We start from the raw sequence: 5,726 nt of genomic DNA, 5'->3' as shown, positions 1-5,726 counted from the left end.
ATCAAACACGGTCACACATCTAGCACATGAGAAAGTCTTGCATTAACGATACTCCATGAGATCTCAATATCTCGATTATAAGCTTTAGGAGAATTCCTATAAACTTTCGATTCCATCGGCCTTTAAAATAAATATTCACAAACAACAACTCGGTAATTCACAAATCAAGAATCAATCGCAGAGATGTGCCATGCAATGACATGAATGACCGTTACGAATGGAGGCTATGCAATGCCGGTACCGTGCTATGTAAATGTTATGCAATCACGTAGTCACCTCTCCACTCCACTCCCGTACACACATGCTATGGCAATGCCTCATAGTCATGACCCATGGGGACCAGCAGAAGTCCATGTACCACTAAACTCCGAATATAACTTCGATCACGAAACCTCACGATCCGCCGAGAAACACCTCGGGCATCGGACACTCCATCGTTCCCTAAAAAACCTCGGGCAGCAAACACTCGCAATCTCCGGCGAAACCTCGAGTCTCTCTCTGTCACTCAATCTATAAAAACCTCGAGTCTCTCTCGTCACTCTCAATCTCCGCAAAACCTCGAGTCTATCAATCACTCTCCTCACCATTATAACAACATAAGAGTAATATGAAAGCATGTCATGCATGATGTCGGTCAATTATATCACCGATATGCAATAAACAAGATAAGTCATATTATTGCCCACGGCTCAATCATCAATATTACTCCCCTTCCCTTTCATAAGGTGGGAGAGCTAGTATGTGATAAAGATACAACTAGGTGATAATTGCACACATAGCACATAGAATATGGGATGCATGCCTCGCATGGAATCAACCTCAATAATCACCGCAATCATAAGTTCCATAGATTCATACTAGGGATTGCAATTCAACATTCAATTTCGCACAATCATTCCTCTTCCATATGACCAAAGGGGATAACAAGAGAGAGAGAATTATATCAAATACATGAAATCACAATACAATGACAAATACATAACAATATCGTAATAATGGCGACGAGCCCACATAACAATATCACAATAACGCGATAAGCCCACATAACATTTGCGGCAATACCAACCTAGATAGAATTTACCCTCCACACCATGCCCGAAGGCCTATCATGCTTTCCCCGTCAATCACTACACATTTACATACGTTTCGCTAACCGAGTCTAGACATAAAGTAAAAACCGTAACCTACCTCAATGCCGAACAAAAGTCACGAACTTTCACGCCAAAGCTTTTTCCTTCTCGAAGTGCTTCCGATCGGACAGTGTCTTTAGCGCTTATTCGTCACACAATATGTGTACGCTACCCAATAATACTTCAACCTATATTAAGACGCCAACAACTATGGTTAAGCTACGGGAGATTCAAACGTATTCTAACGTTAGTAACTCCTTTCTAGATGTTTAGGCGATGTTTTCTCTTGTATCTAAACCAACCACATACTACCAATACAACATCAATAATTATGTGTTCAATACCAATCCGGACAGCCCACACAATATTCTAAATGTACCCCACATTCATAACATGCAATAACGATTCACATACGGCTTCGACATTCTCAAGTTAATTTTATTAGTTTGTAGCCTTAACGTTTGCATGTAACAACTTATAACAGCCCCATCCAACATACAATATGATGTATCCTCTTAACTTATAATTATTCTTTCCAACTTGATGAAAACACAAGTCCAAAACAAATTCACTACCACAACATGTCCAAAACACTTCTAACCGACAACATAACGATGTTCGGAATTTTTTGCAAACGTTACGAACATACTAAGCCAACCACATGCGATTTTTATACATCATTTCATGTCTTCTTTTCATATAATTTCAGCAAGTTATGACCAGCTATCCACAAGACAAGTACAACATCAATTCATACGCAACTACGCTATATCGTCATTTCTATAATCCTTACAACAATTCTCAAACGACTTTAGTTTCAACTCCAACCATTAAACACTTCTATTTCCATCATAAAATTCATGATAATAACAATCAAAATATCAAGTAAAACAGTTCACTAACTTCTTCACAAAACAGTCCACACACGGCTACACCATGCTTCAACATCACTCACATAAAATCATAGATTCAACCATTTTCATACTATCATAACTTCACCTTTAACCTTCCAATTCTTTTCATTCTTTTTACCATGAGATCTATGATAGTAACAACCATATTTATTAAAGAAAATCAGTCCATTAATTCCACCAAAACAGTCCCTACGGCCAACTAACATTCCAACACCGACTTTCATGATTTTATGCACGCTCTTTCATGTTCGTCAAGTTACAACCATACTTCAACATCAACACATATAACCCCATAACTACTATCATGTTCCAACATCAATACACCTTATTTCATGCATACAACTTATATTCACACATCTACATCACCCTTAATACTTGAAAAGAAAGTTAGATCTTACCTTGACAACACTTCTCTACTTGGCCTGAGTTGGTGACTTGAGATGGAAATGGTTCTTGTTGCTCCAAAGACTATCTTCACGTTTTAGGGACCTTCTAAAGGGTTGAAACACCTGGAAAATAATTTTGGATCAAGACTCAAAGGGCTCAAAATCAGCCCTTGGCCGTGAGCTCTCCCCTCTCTCCCTCTAGGTTTTCTTTCTTGTTGTGAAGTTGAAAATGAATGTAATGGCTGATTCCTTAGTCATTATTTGGTTAAATTATGATGCCTACAAGTTGGACACAACACATGCTCCACTCATGACATTGAGCACTCAATTACTTTACACAAAATTTCAATATTTTTCTGACAACTTTCGCCATATGCCTCCTCGTCGACCCCTTTGTTCCCTTTCTTCTTCTTTTTCAATTGTTTACAAGACAATCTTAGGTGTGTTGAATGATTCATGCACCACCCTTTGTCTATTGTAATCATGCCAAGATGGATGAGTAATATTTAAGTGTGCAAGTATTCTTCCTAACATGTGTGTCTTCATAAAATAATGCATGCTTTCATAAAGTGATAGATGCCTCAATATTCAAATGCATGCCTCAACTTTTTCTCCCCCAATTTCAGCCACCTTGGCCGAACCTCACCTCTTATTTTCTTTCAATTTGGTTGTCCACAATATGATGTAAGTGTAGTGGATGAATTAATGTTTAAATGTATATTTGTATGTCTCCCATAATAGTCTTATTTAAGATGACTTTGAGTCATCTTTTGGACATGGCATGTTAATGCTCATATTGGCTCATTGTTGCCACTAATTTTAACTTAACACCATAATTAAGTAGTTCCTAATTTCCATTAATGCTTCTATACCAAACAAAATTTGTAGATAAATTGTGATCTAAACGAAATCGGAAGTTAAAAGTCTCTACTTTGTATCTTGAGATAGTCTTAATACTCACCGACTTGAATCATCCATATCTCCTTACCCGATATCATTTTGACGAGCTGTTTGTTGCGTTGCAAACTAGACTCGATGAACTTAATTTTAGGCTTTTTAAACACCTTAAAACTCCTCATATACTAGGAGATATGCCTCCTACAATATAGGCTAAAATCGGGTCCGAGATTTTACCTAAATTGTTCCGATTCATTTCGTTTAACTTCTAATCCTCTTCCAACCTCATGTAACCTCTTATATATACATATACACAGTCATTTACATCCATAACAATTCATATACATGTCTCGAAGGGTCCGTAGAATCACAATAACCATAAGTAGAACTCTCACAAAGCTTCGACGAAACTCCAATCGAAAAAGTATATTCTATCTTTTGTCCATCTTCTATATCATTACTAATAATCTCAAATACTTTAAAAGGTCACTCACATTACCTCATATACATACTCATAACGCGATTTCAAATCCTTTAGGTTACCGTGTCACCTCGAGATACTTAAGACAACCATATTTATAACGATATTCTTACTAACTCGATTAACTTTCCTTGAACCTTCTTAACTCATTCATTCTTGTTTTAATACAAGTAGCAAGGATTATTATGGAGTGTGACATTCTCCTCCTTTAGAACATTCGTCCTCGCATGTCAAATGAGGACTAAAACTCGTCAATTAAATAACCGAATCACCCGTTATCGCGTACTATAGACTATGAAGATTTGACCACGAAAAGGGTGTTTTAGGAATATTATGCCTAAAAGTGCTAAACGACCAAATGGGTCGTTACAATCATTACTATACTTGACTTTTCACGTTCTTTAAGAATTAATAAAAATGAAGTACTCCCTTCGTCCCATATTACTTGTCCACATTACTAAGCATATATGTCTATTTTTCTATTCTATATTTTTCTTCTTCTTATCTTCTTATATATAAACGCCCAAGGTGGACGAACAAAACAACAATAAGTTGTACAAAAAACAACTGAAATTGTACTCTAAGCAGGGACTAACATGTGTACATATCAAAAGTTGAGCATTAATTCTACCTCTTGTGTGTTTACTTTTTAAGTCCCCACAGGTCCTCAATGTCTTAATTGTCCTTTCATTTCCTTCATTTGGCATGTACTCCCTCTGTCTCAATTTAAGTATCTATGTTTGACTTGCCATGGAGTTTAAAAAATAAAGATAGACTTTCAAATCTTGTGGTTCTAAATGAAAAAATGTGTATAATTTAATAAAATATCCTTTGAATCTTGTGATTATAAACTTGACATGTAGGATATTTGAATTGTCAACTTACTAACTATAAAAAGAGGCGGACATAACCAAAATAAGACAAATTTTAACAAAAATTGAGAAATTAAGGGAAAAAATAAGACGAAAAGAAAAAAAAAATATGGGGACTCACTAAGGAAAATTTTATCCCACGCGGACATATGTCATAGTACTTAATATTTATTCCCTTCTCATGTATAGACGTATGCACTTCAATTTTAATTATTCGACACATTTATTTCCTCCATGCACTTTTGACTTTTCATGTTCTTATTGAATATTTATTCTCTTCTCATGTATAGACATATGTAGTTCAATTTTAATTCTCCTACATAAATTTATTTCCTCCGTGCACTTTTACTTGTTCACTTTTGACTTTTCTTCCCATGTGGATATAAGTCATAGTACTGAATATTTATTCTCTTCTCATGTATACACGCATGCACTTCAATTTTAATTCTCCGACACATAGTTATTTCCTCCATGCACTTTTACTTGTTCACTTTTGACTTTTAACTTTCTTGCTGAATATTTATTCTCTTCTCATGTATACATGTATGTGTAACGGTTCGCATTTTTCGCGGGCGGGGTTAGCTCTTGGAAAAAGCTACTTCGAAATCGTTGGTACTTTTTCGGACTTTGTTTTAAAAGAGTCGCCACCTAATTTTTAGGAAATTAGGAAAACTGGTTTTGAAGGGTTTATTCATTCGCCGTGAAAAATCCTTCTTAATCCAAAGTTCTAGGTAAGGATTTTGGTGATCCCCTAGGGAAGGTTTTAGGCACCATAGTATTAAGGATCCGTACTATACGGTTGACCTTCGAATTCCAATGTGCGGGTATTTGCATGAACTGTTTATTTAGTGTCAATTCCCGCAAAAAATCTGTCTTTTGTTTGCATATCAAGTTCTTCCCTTTAAAAAATTTGAGTGTAGTTCCCTTATATATGGACTATTCTTTAGTTTAAATCTATCATATATAAAGAATATGTTTCCTCTTATATATGAGGATAAATAATCTTTTGCAAAGGCAAGAATGTGTTATAATGAAGTATATATGTT

The sequence above is a fragment of the Lycium ferocissimum genome, chromosome 9, assembly GCF_029784015.1.
Source record: "Lycium ferocissimum isolate CSIRO_LF1 chromosome 9, AGI_CSIRO_Lferr_CH_V1, whole genome shotgun sequence".
NCBI classification, from domain to species: domain Eukaryota; kingdom Viridiplantae; phylum Streptophyta; class Magnoliopsida; order Solanales; family Solanaceae; genus Lycium; species Lycium ferocissimum.
This window is presented reverse-complemented; position numbering follows the sequence as displayed.